This window comes from Lepus europaeus, chromosome 7 (genome assembly GCF_033115175.1).
Source record: "Lepus europaeus isolate LE1 chromosome 7, mLepTim1.pri, whole genome shotgun sequence".
Lineage (NCBI taxonomy): Eukaryota > Metazoa > Chordata > Mammalia > Lagomorpha > Leporidae > Lepus > Lepus europaeus.
In genome coordinates, this window is record NC_084833.1 from 63161070 (window position 1) to 63175941 (window position 14872).

General features: G+C 44.9%; 1 protein-coding gene across 1 annotated transcript in view; it reads right to left on the reverse strand.

Moving 5' to 3' along the window:
• The window catches only part of FAM168A (family with sequence similarity 168 member A), a 189040-nt gene extending 175757 nt beyond the window's left edge, over positions 1-13283 (reverse strand). Inside the window, exon 1 of the mRNA XM_062196685.1 lies at positions 13036-13283. The gene's annotated coding sequence lies outside the window, so the exon portion shown is untranslated. The remainder of the gene's footprint in view (positions 1-13035) is intronic.
• Between the last annotated feature and the right edge of the window lie 1589 nt (positions 13284-14872).

Below are 14872 nucleotides of genomic sequence, written 5' to 3' on the forward strand. Positions count from 1 at the left end.
ATTGGAGGGTGAACCAACAGCAAAAAGGAAGACCTTTCTCTCTGTCTCTCTCTCACTATCCACTCTGCCTGTCAAAAAAAAAAATAGTTGTTGCCTGGCCTTTCTGGCCCTTCCACCATGTAGGAACAAAGCTTTCATCCCCTCTAGAGGATAAAGTAGAAGGGTGCCATCTTGGAAGCAGGGAGAGTCCTTACCAGAACCAAATGTGTCAATGCCTTGATCTTGGACTTCCTAGCCTCCAAAACCACAGGAATAAATTTGTATCACTTGTAAATTACCCAGTCCAAGGTATTTTGTTACAGCAACAGGAAGGGAATAAGATACCCATACACAGACTTGCCTCAGATTAATCTGCAGAAATTTTGTTAGCACTGGTCTATGGATAAATGGGTCATGACTTTTTTTATAAACAGCTCTTTAGATGAGCCTATTGAGAAACCAATATACTATCTGTCCAAGTAGATAAGACTACTGATCTAGGGGCTGGCGCTGTGGCACAGCAGGTAAAGCCACCATCTGCAGTGCCGACATCCCATATGGGTGCTAATTCGAGTCCTGGCTGCTCCTCTTTCAATGCAGCTCTCTCCCATGGCCTGGGAAAGCAACAGACGATGTCCCAAGTGCTTGGGCCCCTGCACCAGCACGAGAGGCCTGGAAGAAGCTCTTGGCTCCAGATAGGTATAGCTCCAGCCACTGCAGCCATTTGGGGAGTGAACCAGTGGATGGAAGACCTCTCTCTCTGCCTCTGCCTCTCCTAACTCCATCTTATAAATAAATAAATAAATCTTAAAAAAAAAAAAAAAAAGAAAAAGGACTACTGATCTAGGGGAAAGCATTGTGGAACAGTGGGCTGATCTAGTGCCTGCAACACCAACACCCGCTACAGACCTTCTGCTACACTTCTGATCCAGCTCCCTGCTAATGCACGTGGGAAAGTAACGGAAGATGGCCTAAGTGCTTGGGCCCATGCCACCCACATGGGAAACCAGGATGGCATTCCAGTCTCCTGGCTTCAGCCTGGCCTAGCCCTGGCCGTTGGAGTCATTTGGGAAATGAACTAGGGATGGAAGATTGCTCTGTCTCTCCTTCTCTCTGTAATTCTTTCATATAAATAAATCTTTTTTTAAAAAAAAAACTAAAGACTACCGATCTAATGGTTTAAAACCACAGAGTTTTATATACAGCACAGCAAACAGAAAAAGAACTTTGGAGCTAGGTAAATCAGGGGCTTTTCAAAGTCTTTGTTTTGGGGCTGTTCTGTGGCATAGTAGGTTAAGCATCCGCCTGTGGCACCAGCATCCCATATGGGTGTCAGTTCGAGTCCCAACTGCTCCACTTCCAATCTAGCTCCCTGCTGATGGCCTGGGAAAGCAGTGGAGGATGGCCCAAGTGATTGAACCCCTGAACCCACATGGGAGGCCCGGAGGAAGCTCTGGCTCTTTGCATTGGATTAGCCCAGCTCAGGCCAACCACTGCAACTATTTGGGAAGTGAACCAGCAAATAGAAGACCTCTCTGTCTTTCCCTCTCTCTGTAACTCTGCCTCTCAAGTAAATAAATAAATCTTTAAAAAAGTTTTTGTTTTTATTTATTTGAAAAGCAGAGATAGAGAAAGACAGAGACAGACAGAAATCTTCCACCTGCTGATTCACATCCCAAATGCCCACTCCAATATAGTATGTAGGCATCCCCAGCAGCACCAAAAGCCCATGGCAGGTTAGGTTTTTAATACTAGTTTTTCTTCTCTTACTAGCATGTAACCAGGCCTAAAAATGCTTAAGTTTCTTCTGTAAAATGAGCACAGTAGAAATACAGTAGAAATATGAGGATTAAATTATATAAGGGAGAGAAAGCACTCAACACATTGCCTATGAAAGATACTCAAGTAAATAAAGTTCCCTTTCATCTTTCTATCCTCATCCAATACTTGTCCTGCGAAAAATTACCCTGAAGTCAGGATTTCTTCATCCACTTAAAATTAAAACAACAGATCATGAGAAACCTCTACTATACAGATCAAGTAAAATAGCATAATTATATTTGAAGGTATATGACTAGTATACCTATACAATTTATATTTATAGATATAAACTATATTGTAGATAGAGATTTTTACTACCAACTCAATAGAGGTAAGAAGATACAAGGAAAACCAAAATACAAGAAAAAATACAGAGCAGTTGCTAGAAAAGAACTAAGAACATCAGGAGAAATTGTCAAGCTTCAAAGACATGATCAGTATACAAATCAAGATCATAATCTCAAAGTCAGCCAGGGATTGAAGTTTATTATGAAAAATCTATCAGCCCAGGGTCCTTTCAACACTTTCATATCTAAGAAAAAGCATAACCTATGTCATTATAAAAACAGTCATATTCCGAAAGGACTAAGATAGCTAAGTTGTTGTATACCTGTTTTTGTATGATCTATGAGCTAACACTCTTTACATTTTGAAACAGAAGCAGGAATAATAACAGAACATATATTGTTCATAAAGCCTAAGATAATCTCTATAGAATGCATTTAAGAACCCCTGAACATATTATCTTGCCATAGTATACATCATAGTCAAAGCCCTCATCAATCCAATTAAATTAAAACCACTACCATGACATTTGCTCTTGACCAGTTCACTTTTGCTTTGACTGAACCACTTCTACTTCTTAATAGCCATTGCGTTGACTGTGCTTTGTCTTCAGGAAGATACTGGTAAAACCAAGTTTTACATCATGTTATAACTATTTGAAGAAGGGGCCAGTGCTATGGTGCAGTGGGTTAAAGTCACTGCCTACAGTGCCGGCATTCCATATAGGAGGCTGTTCAAGACCCGGCTGCTCCACTTCCAATCCAGCTTGCTGCTAATGTGCCTGGGAAAGCAACAGAGGGGGGCCAGCTCTGTGGCACAGTAGGTTAAGTCTCCACCTGCAGTGCCGGCATCGATTCGTGTGTCAGCTGCTCCTCTTCCAATTCAGCTCTCTGCTTAAGGCCTGAAAAGCAGTGCAAGATTGCCCAAGTACTTGGGCCCCTGCACCCACATGGGAGACCTGGAAGAAGCTCCTGGCTTCAGATCGGCCCAACTCCAGCCATTGTAGCTATTTAGGGAGTGAACCAGTGAATAGAAGACTTCTCCGTGTTTCCCTCTCTCCTTAACTCTTTCAAATAAAAAATAAATCTTAAAAAACAAAAAGTGGCCTGCACTGCAGCTCTCTTGGCTAATCCTCTGCCTGCAGCACCGGCACCCTGGGTTCTAGTCCCGACTGGGGCGCCAGATTCTGTCCCAGTTGCTCCTCTTCCAGTCCAGCTCTATGCTGTGGCCCGGGAAGGCAGTGGAAGATGGCTCAAGTGCTGCACCTGCATGGGAGACCAGGAGGAAGCACCTGACTCCTGGCTTCGGATCAGCGCAGCGCACCAGCCGTAGCAGCCATCTGTGGGGTAGACCAACAGAAGGAAGACCTTTCTCTCTCTCTCTCTCTGTCTAACTCTGCCTGTCAAAAAAAAAAAAAAAAACCACCAAAAAAAAAAAAAAAACAAACAGCAGAGGAAGACCCAAGTCTTTGGGCCCTGCACCCAGATGAGAGACTCAGAAGAAGCTCCTGACTCCTGGCTTTGGCCTGGTGCAGCCTGCTCAGTATGGCCAATTGGGAAGCAAGCCAGAGGATGGATGTGTGCACTCTCTCTCTCGTTCTTATTTCTCTGTGTTAACTCTGCCTTTCAAGTAAATACTTAAAAATCTTTCTCTAAAGAAATTTGGAAGCTCTGCTCTTGTGTGTAGCTGATCTGAGCACAATGGTTTTGGCACCCACTCAGCAGAGGGTTGGCTCAACTTTAAAATTTTAATCTGAATTTTGTAACCTGAACCAATTGAGATGTCTACAGCTTTGGCTGTTGCTCCTGCTGTTAATCACTGGTCCTTTTCAATTAGGGCACAAACATGATTAATTTTCTCCTGGCAAACTGATGTGGATATTGTGCCACTGTGGTCTTCATCTTCAACATCGTCTTGTCCCTTCCGAAAACAAGCTATTCATCTGTAAGCTGCTGACTTCTCTGGGGCACTGTCCTCATAAACTTCCTGTAAAGCAGCCATGATTTCACTACTCTTGCACCCAAGTTCCACCATAAACTTGATATTTGTTCTTCAATTTCAGTAGAACTCATGTTGTTGTTTTTTTTTTTTTTTTAAAGATTTATTTATTTATTTGAAAGTCAGAGTTACACAGAGAGAGGAGAGGCAGAGAGAGAGAAGTCTTCCATCCGATGGTTCACTCCCCAGATGGCCACAACGGCCGGAGTGGCACCGATCTGAAGCCAGGAGCTTCTTCCGGGTCTCCCACACGGGTGCAGGGGCCCAAGGACTTGGGCCATCTTCTACTGCTTTCCCAGGCCATAGCAGAGAGCTGGATAGGAAGAGGAGCAGCCAGGACTAGAACTGGCGCTCATATGGGATGCCGGCGCTTCAGGCCAGGGCGTTAACCCGCTGCGCCACAGTGTCGGCCCCTCATGCTGTTCTTATAGGGGCTCTTTTCAAACTGGTATCTTATCCTTCTTAGTGTCTCAAACTATATCTTGTTCAGAAATTTTGTAAGAAGTTAATACGAGTTTACTTAGGTACAAAAGAAATTCTGAAATCTATGTACAAGTTTTCATAACACATACTTTTTATGAATTTTGAAGAAACCTTTTTAGTATCAGCTATTTTCACAGCTTCAGAAATCTCTTCCTGCTAAATTGGGAAGAGCAAAAACCATGAACTCTGTTCAGTAGTACAACTCGTCTGGCAGATGGAGTAGGGATAAGGAGTTCAGTAGGGACAGGGCTTCCCAGAAGGGAAGTACAGCACAGGGTAAGAGTAGGAATACAAGAGCAGCCGGACTGGAGACTGGCTTACTTGGTACACCTGCTAGTAAGGCTTTATAAAAAGGTTCAAACTAAGGCCTTCTAGAACACGGGGAGGGAACAATTAAAGAAGATGAACCGCTCCTAACCTCTCCTCCTCGGCACATTCACAAATCCTTCAGGTCTCACCTCCAGCACGAACTCCTGTAAGCATCTCCCCTCCCTGCTCCCCAGACAGACCAGGTCATGCAAATGCATCCTTCCCAATCCCCTGTCCCGCCTCCACTGTGGCATTTATCCCACAAGGCAACAGTTTCACAGGTGATACATCTGCCTGTCCACAGACTGCAAGTTCCTTAAAAGCGGGAAGTTGTTAATTTTTGTATCCCTAACTTCCTGCATTCCCTTACTGTCTGACTTCTGATAATCACTCCATAGATATTTGTTGAACAGATGCTTTAAGCTTGTTTGTCATGCAGGAGACTACTGGATCCCTGGCCTCAGAACACGTTGCCGTTATGGAGTTATGGTCTTTATTTTGCTTTACATATGAAAATATTAAAATAAATTTACATTCCAAAAGTAAGTGAGGAGAGATATAACTCAGGAATACTAAGTAATAAAAGAATGGCCTGTTGTGATAGTAAAGTAAATTGAAAGTATGTCAATTAAAAAATTTAAAAAAAAAAAAGGAAGGAAGGAGGAGGGAGGAAGGATAGGATGGAAAGTGTCATTGTGTTCTTAGAACTGTTTAAATGAAATACATGAAATGTGTTCCCTTTATATAAATTTTTTAATTAAAAAAAAATAACAGCCTGGAATAAAAGTTAGCCCTAAACAATTCACAAGTAAAATTTAAAAAAGAAGTAACAGTAACAGCTACTTTACTAAGCAACAACTAACCATGTATGTGCCAGTCAGCATTCCAGGTACTTTGTCCCTCTTATCTCACTTAATCCACATGTTAATCCATCAATGGAGTATTATCTTCCTCTCACTTATGTAAATTGTTATTCTTGTGTACAAACAATCCTCACTTTACCACTAGCTCTATAAGAAGCCATGGGTAAAAACTAAAATGGAAATAACTATAACTGTCAGGATAATGGAGAACACTGTTCACGCATTCTCCACCTCACCACAGCCTCGACTGCTTCATATTGAGCTGGCCAGGCAATGTGGAGCCAGGTCCCCCAAATTCACTAGGAGAAAACTGTCTAGCACCTTCTCCACTGTACCATATCCAACAACGTTCAAGTTTCAAGGGAGAAACTATGAACTGACCTTCATGGATATCACTTCAACTAGAAGAACCCATTCAGAAAGGCAACAAACCAAATATCAAGATCCGTATTTATGTGTAGGGTACTCTGATTTCAGTTTTGTATACTAGGAGGGGGAAAAAAGCAACTAACATTTACATAGTCCTTTAGAGTTTAAAAAGTATTTTCCCATGTATCTCATTTAAGTTCAAATTTTAGAGACAAGTAAACCACAGTTTCAACAGATTATTAATGAATTTCAAATTTCTTGAACAAAAATCTCTTGGTGTTTAGCTTTCTAAACTTCCAATATATACACATAACTGAACGGTTCCATTGGGTGACACTCTCTGACCACAATCTGGTGAGGACCCACATATCAGGCTGCCTTTCTGCAAACAGGAAGATGCATAAAGATCCTGACCAAGAGAGTCAGGTGACATGCCAAACACGACATGCAGCTTCTAGCTGGTCTAACAAGTCAGAATACACAGGGTTCTTGTGCATTATAAAAACACCCCAAGTCATACTCTTTCAGAGTTCACAAAGGGTGCTCCTAGCCCCCTCATTCCCATTTCCAAATACGATAGGTCCACATCTGGGTCATCTGATGACTCACAAGAACAAACTGGCTTCCCCTAGCTATCTAGACTACCCATATTCTTTTTTTCCTTTTTTTCTTTAAAAAAAAATATTTATTTTAATTTTTGAAAGGTAGAGTTACAGAGAGGCAGAGGCAGAGGCGGGGTGGGAGGGGGAGAAAGAGAGAGGTCTTCCATCTGCTGGTTCACTCCCCAAATGCCCATGATGCCCAGAGTTGGGCTGGTCCAAAACCAGCAGCCAGGAACTTTATCTAGGTCCCCCGTATAAGTACAGGGCCTAAGCACTTGGGCCATCTTCCACCGCATTCCCATGTGCATTAGCAGGGAGCTAGATCAAAAGTGGAGCAGCTGGGACATGAGATGCTGGCGCTGCAGACCGTGACTTTACCTGCCACGCCACAGCGCCAGCCCCTACCCATATTCTTAAGTAGATGCATACTCAGGATAACAGAAGCATTATGAAGCAATGGCACCATAAACAATTCTGCTTCATTTTACTTTATTGTAATTTATAATTCCTGTCATGAGTATTTATTACTTTAATGCACAAGAAACAAAGCTCCTTCAAAGTTGAAAAGAATAGGGGCCGGCACTGTGGTATAGAGGGGTAAAGCCGCTGCCTGCAATGCCAGCATCCCACATGGGCACCAGTTCTACTCCCGGCTCCTCCACTTCTGATCCAGCTCTCTGCTATGGCCTGGGAAAGCAACAGAAGATGGCCCAAGTCCTGGGGCCCCTGCACCCGCGTGGGAGACCCAGAAGAAGCTCCTGGCTCCTGGATTCAGATCGGCACAGTTCTGGTCATTGCAGCCAATTGGGGAGTGAACTAGTGGATGGAAGACCTCTCTCTCTCTCTGCCTCTCTTTCTCTCTCTCTGTAACTCTTTCAAATAAATAAATAAAAATTTAAAGAAAAATAAGAAATAAAAACAAAGCAAGTTACAGAAGAATATACCATGATTTTTTACTTATAAATGTAAGTTGCATAAAAGGGGCAGGAGTTTGGCCTAGCAGTTAAGACTCAGGGGGTTGGGGGTGGAAGTAAGGGTAAGAGGCCTTTAAAATTTACTTTTTTTAGAAAATATTTAAATTGATTTTTGGGGAGCTTGTATTTATTTAATAAAGTATTTTATTAGTGCTAGCCCCAGAAAGCAATCAGATCTTAGGTAGGGTTAAATCCACAGTAAAACTGCCATTTGCACATGTCTTTATGAAGTTTCAATGTTAAATAAATTGTATATTCACTTTTAATAAAAAGATGCCCACATCCCTCCCATATCAGAGTGCCTGGGTTGGACTCCTGTTTTGCACCAACGCATGCCTTGGGAAGCAAGTAGGTGATGGCAGAGAATTGAGTCTCTGCCACATGTGGAAGACCGGGATGAAGTTCCCAGCTCTTGGCTCTGGCTCCAGCTACTGGCAAGCATTTAGGCAGTGAACTAGCAGATGGGAGATCTGTCTATCTCTCTCTCTATCTCTCTAATAAATAATACATTTTGTAAAGGATCTAAAGATGAAAAATGCAGTTTAGGGATACGCACATGTTTGGTGACAGTATAAAGAAAAGCAAGGGAACAATTCACCTAAAATCTGGGAAAGTGGTTCCCCTTGAGGGAGGTTCAGTCAGGCAGTGCCCCAACAAGAGTTTCAAAGTTACCAGAAATCTCTTTGTAAAGATGAGCAGAGTACACAGGCCTGTAATCTGCTATTATTCTTTAAACTGTGGCTTTATATTAATGTACTTCTACACAAATGACTTATTTCACAATTTAAAAAGAATGGGGCCAGCACTATATGCAGCAGGTTAAAGTCCTGGCCTGAAACACTGGCTGCTGCTCTTCCGATCCAGCTCTCTGCTGTGGCCTGGGATAGCAGAAGATGGCCCAAGTGCTTGGGCCCCTGCACCCACGTGGGAGACCTGGCTTCGGATCAGCGCAGCTCCAGCCGTTGCAGCCATCTGGGGAGTGAACCAGCAGATGGAAGACCTCTCTCTCTCTATCTCTACCTCTCTCTGTAACTCTGTCTTTCATATAAATAAAATAAATCTTTAAAAAAAGAAAACAAAGACATAAATGGGGATGAGGAATCAATTTTCAGACTGTAACTCAGACTCATCTACTTACTGGCTGTGTCTGTGTCATCTTAAGTCATTTAACCCCTAAGCATTGGTTTTCTTCTTATTTTGTAAATGAGAAAGCTAACAGCTAATGTCTGTTTGGTACTTATCTGGGCATTTAAAGAATTGTTTAAAATACTAGACTAGGGGCCAGCACTGTGGCATAGTGGGTAAAGCTGCCGCCTGCAGTGCCGGCATCCCTTATGGGCACCAGTTTGAGTCCCAGCTGCTCCACTTTCCGATGCAGCTCTCTTCTATGGCCTGGGAAAGCAGAAGATGGTCCAATCGCTTGGGCCCCTGCACCCGCGTGGGAGACCAGGAAGAAGCTCTTGGCTCCTGGCTTCGGATTGGCCCGCCTCCGGCCATTGTGGCCATTTGGGGACTGAACCAGCAGATGGAAGAATTCTCTCTCTCTCTCTCTCTCTGCCACTCTGCCACTCTGCCACTCTGTAACTCTGCCTTTCAAATAAAATAAACCTTTAAAAAAAAATCCTAGACTACAAACATGCAAATATGTGGTACAAAATTGTAAATATAATACAAAAATAACACTTCCTTAATTAATAATATATACTAGGGTACCAAGGCCTCACTGGTGGGGCACACAAGGCTACTAGGCATTCTAGCCTGTGCGGATCTCTGTAATAACAACAATGGAATAACTAATATTTTTTAATGTGTACTATGTACCTCACTGTGTTAAATGCTTTCCATGGATTATTTTGTTTAATCCTGAAAAGGACCCGATGAGATTAGCTCCATTATCCCCACTTGACAGATGAGCCCATTGTGCCCAAGGTTAACAGCACTAGTGTACAAGGCAGAGGACTTCCCAACCCACACTGACCCATGCATTCAGGTGGCCTCACTTCTCTCCTCTCTCTCCTGTGACACTGAAAGCTCCCTGACAACTGCTTTTTGCTCATTTCATTTCCCCCGACACTTGCCAGGCATTAAGTAAATAGACAAACAAAAGAATTGTGAAGAGCTACTTCATGTATGTACAGTGTCTTCGGGATATGTACTATTTGTTTCCTTTAACAGCCTTATGAAGTATGAAAGTTTTTTTAATTTTTATTTTTACCATTTTAACTGTATTTAAGTGTACAATTCAGTAGCATTAAGTACATTCACAATGATGTTCAAAAAATTGCCACTAAGTAGGACAGGTTTTTTGATTTTTTTTTTTTTTTTTAATGAGTTTCCTGAACTCACTCAGCTTTCAAGTGGGGGAAATTGGATTTGAAGCCAGGACGCTTAACTCCTAATTCATGGGTTCCTCATTCTACCCAGGTGTCCATCCACCGATGCTTCCATCTGCTCTCGCTCCTCACCAGAATATCTAGAGGAGCACACAAGGTAAAGATGCCAACATGCTTTGTACACATCACTACTGCACAGGTGACCACAGCTGTGGGGGGGAAATCCACCAACACGTTTCTCCTGGGTGATTACTTCTCATTTTGAGCTTTCAAAAGCTAGGACTTTACTATTAACAGCTCACCTCTAGACCAAGCTACAGAGACACAAAAGCAATGTCTGGGCCCGAGTGAAGTTATGAGGAAAAATTCTTACATTATATTACACTCTCATCAAATTACAGGTGACTGCTCAAACCTGATTTTCACTGTAATGCAGAAAGTGTCCTGAAAAATTTAAAAAAAAAAAAATTTCAATTACAAGGACAAAGCTTACATTCCAACACTCTGCCCAGTTTGGAAGTATTAAAAAAAAAAAAAAAAAAAGGAAAAATACTAAGTGGGTATTTTTATGGGCTCAACTGTGAAAGCCAAGGAAATTGGGTTTGTTTGCAAGCTGAACTCTGAAGCTTGAACAAAAACAAAAAGATTTATTTTGATCCAATTGGTGCCAATTTTATCCTCTGGACATCCTTCCTCCTTTTGCCTCGGTCTGAGCTCTAATCGACAGCCACTTCGTGTTTAGCGTATCACAGTTAATGCAATTAAGTCCAAAAACTGTTTCCCTAAAGATGTTTCCTCCATGTACACCCTCCCAACCCTTCCTCCTCCTCATTCTGCCCTGAGAACAAGCGTATCACTAAGCTCTCCACTGAATTTCTGATGAATAGATGGAGATATTGTTTCTGTAGTTAGTGCAATGTGCCTACATCAACATTATCTCCTAAAAATAAAATAAAAATGACTCTACATGCTTTATTTATATACATCTGACAGAATTCTGATCAGTTGAATTCCTTCAGAAGAAAATTCAATCTATAGAAATACAGTCCAATTATTTTAAATCTTATCAGGCAAGGTCAAAAGAGAATTAAATGAAAACTCCATCAATACCAAACCATCTCACAATGAATATTTATGACATTTCCATATTTCCTGTCTTCTCTCTGTTTACATAAAGCAGTGGTGCCAAGACTCATCTCAGGATTATTAGCCTGCAATACAATGATGGGCCTAATTGCCTTGCAAACCAGGACACCAATAAATGGAGTCTTCAAGCAATCAATTTTAAGGGGGGGGGGGGTTGAAGCTCTTTCTGCATACATGCACGTTGTCTGCCTAGAAAATGAATTCAGCTTCATATTCTTCCATCTCATTCATCAGTTCTCAAGCAAGGAATACACCCTTAACAACCGCAGGCTCATCAGATCAAATTTAAATTCCAAATTCTAGGGCTAGCTCTAAGCGCATGGCAGGAGGGGGAAAGGAGGAGGAGCAGACATCACAGAGAAAGATGTCTATCACATTCCAGTTTCATCTGCTTCCACCTTTGGTTTGGGAGCAGGTTCCCCCCCCCCCACTTTCTTTTTATGAACATGAATAACACAAAACATCCTCCCCTTCTTAATTCTACCTTAACCAAAGCCCCTCTCAACTTTACCCTTTGAGCGGACTTTACTTCCAAGTGATGCTAACATAAATGAAATCAACAAACAGAAAGGTCAGACTAACAGCTAAGATAGTCCTCTAGGAAAGAATGTCTAGAGCACCTTCCCTGTCCCCTGCAAAGTCCCCTCGAAAAGCTCCTGGATGCCCCTCCCCCAGCCGCAGCACCAAAGCTGCCCATCGGAACCCTCCTGTGTCTCTTGGAGGCCATCCCAACCCTTCCTCTCCAGAATCATCTAGCTCACCTCTTCCCAGCACTGCTCACTGTCCCTCTCCATCTTTCCTGCCTCATCCATCCCCACCATTCAGGTCTCCCACTCCTCACCACGGGCAAGAGCCTCTCCAAGTCTTCCAGTTCGTCGCAGACACTGCTTCTTCAACACTCCCTCTGGCACCTTGGCGAAGGGACATTTTCTTCCAGACACCATCCCCCAGCCCTGCTCACCACCTGCCACTATTCTCTCAGCAGGTCCACCCCAGCTGAATCTTCTGTGCCCTCCACTCCGACCCTGAACCCAGGAAGCCACTGTGCCCCTTCCAGGCCTCTAGGACCACCCTAGATCCTATCCCACTGTGCCCCACCCCCAATTTCAATCCCCATTTGGGGCCTAACTTCCAATTTACCCCTCTCCTGCCGGCTCACCCACACACCTCCACCAGCTATTCCAACCTCCATCAGCCCAGCCCAGGTAAACTCCAAATTCCACGTCCTCTGCTCAGTCCTAACCCACGTTAGTCCATAAATCTCCACGAATTCCATCATCCCCAGATGACAAACACCCACTTCAAGCTCAGGTCTCAATCCATGCCAAGCCGCTCATCTCTAGCTCCTACTACCTCCATCAGCCTGCCCCAAGTCCACCCCAAATTCCACCCTCCTGAATTAACACCCCCCAGGGTCCTACCTAACCCTGTCCATCCCACTCTCCATGGAGACCATTCCCCTACCTGCCACCCCGGCTCGGATCCCAAGCTGTCAACTGCTCCAGGCCAACCCCAAATCACCACCCTTCTTCAGTCCCCTCCCCCATAAAAAGCCATCCCAGTCCAGACTCATCTTCCACCTCGCCCCAAGACCATCCCAAATCCCGCCGCGACCCCCCCACCCCACGCTCCTATCCCAGGTCCGGCGGCTCCACGGTAAGAGTCCCCCTCCCTCGTCGCCCCCTCTACCTGCTAGGGTCCCACCCTCACCCCACCCCCAGCGCGCCCGGACAGTCTCCCCGCCAGCCCGCCGTCCCCTCGCCACCTGGCCCCCTCCCCCTGCCGCGCGGGGGCTCCACAGCCCCCACTCTCCCTCTCCCAGGCACCACCATCCCGGGCTCAGAGCGGACCGGGGGTGGGGGGGTCTCCCTACCGGCGAGCGGCTGCAGGCGAAAACGGCGGCGGCGGCGGCGGCTGAGGCAGCGATGCCCTTGTCTTCTCTGGAGGCTACAGCGGCGACGCTCTCGCTCCCTCGCCCGTGTCCAGTAGGGTGGCGGATGGCGCGCAGAGACTGGAGCCTCCTCCTCAGCGACTCGGCTCTGAATCCTCTGCAGTAGCCGCCGAGGAGCCCGACGGTGGGGGGAGGGGACGCTCGGCTGCGGGCGAGGGAGGAGGAGGAGGTGGGGGGGGCGGCGGGGGACCGCTGAGAAGGGCGGGGAAGGAGGAGCCGGCGCGGCGTCGCGACACGTCCCACGGCTTCAGCGCGCCAGGACCACAACTCCCGGCATGCCCCGCTCCGGCCACGGGCGGCCAGCGCCTTCCGCCGCGCGCCCAGTAGCGCGAGGCCGCGCCCTCTCCGGTCACGGACAATGGAATAAGGCCAGTCGTCCACGGAAGGCTTTTGCAGGCTCAAAGAGCACACGTGAGAGAAGTCAGGTCGTCCCACATCCCAAGTAGCGAAGCTCCGAGAGGCTCCAGCCTATACAAACAGACGCGCGCGCGGGCGGGTCACCCGCTGGACTACAATTCCCAGCATCCCTCTTCAGCATCACACCCTCTTTCCGGGCGCGTCTCAGACCGGGTACTACAGTTCCCAGGGAATGTGGTCCCTGCGAATTGCTGGGAGATGCAGTTCCAGTTCTTCCTCCATGTTAAGAAAATGAAGTGAAAGAGAAGGAAAAGGGAAGGAATTTGCCAACCCACCGGGCGTCAGCCTAGATAGGCTAGGTCACCTGCGATCTGTACTCTCTCCTCGCCGCCTCCATCGCCACTGTTAGACCAGAATTAATGCTGCAGCTTCCTCATTGGTCTCCCTGCAGATTTGAGAGCGATTGGGCATCTTGAATCCAAATGTGAAAAGGACACGTTTCTTGACCCAGCCCCCATTACTTTTAAGAATTTGCCTAAAAAGGATGATCATCGAGTAATTTAGAAAAGATGAGTGCACATGTAGATTGCGGGGGTGAAGGACGTTAATGTCTGAGTGGGGCTGGTCAAATAAATTGTGATAGACGTGCACTGCAGGGCTAAGCAGCCATTAAAATGATATAGATCTATTTATTGAAGTGAAAAGCTATTGTCAATTTGTTCTCGAGGGGAAGTAATTGATTAAAGACCAACGTGTTTAGAGGATCCTGTTTATGTGAAGTTTGAGTCTCTAACCATAGAGAGATTGCAGGAAAGAAGTATCCCATGTTGTGATTTGTTTTAGGGGGTAGGCTGTCAGATTCAAAATAATTCTTATTTTCATATTCCCTGAGTTGTGTAAAAGGGGTGCCTTTTTTTTAAGTTATCAAACTCTTTACAAAAAAAAAAAAATAGAATTTCCAAATCTAACCACCTTTCTGCTTGCCTGGAAGCTTTCTGTGACTCCCCATTGCCTCAGCAGTGCTTCAGAATTGGCTTTTCTGTTAGCTCAGTGGTTCCACAATTAAATAATTGTAGTCACTTTCAGTTCACAGAAGATCATGAAGTTAACAGGAAGAATTCTCTCAAATGTCAGTGCATGGTCTCAAATCGTTCGCCTTTCTGGACTGTCCACACCCATTTTCTTCTTTTCTCCTGCTCATTCCTCTAACTCAAGCCAAAGCCCTACCTTCCCTAGAAGATGTATTAGGCACACTAATTTTCCTTATAGCTGCAATCTTACAGCAGTGGGCCAGAGGTCATCGTGGGAGGGAGTGAGGAGAAAAGAACAGAATCACTGTAAAGGACCTACAAAGCTCTCCCTACACAAAAGATTACCTAAAATGAGTAACTCTTCACTTAAA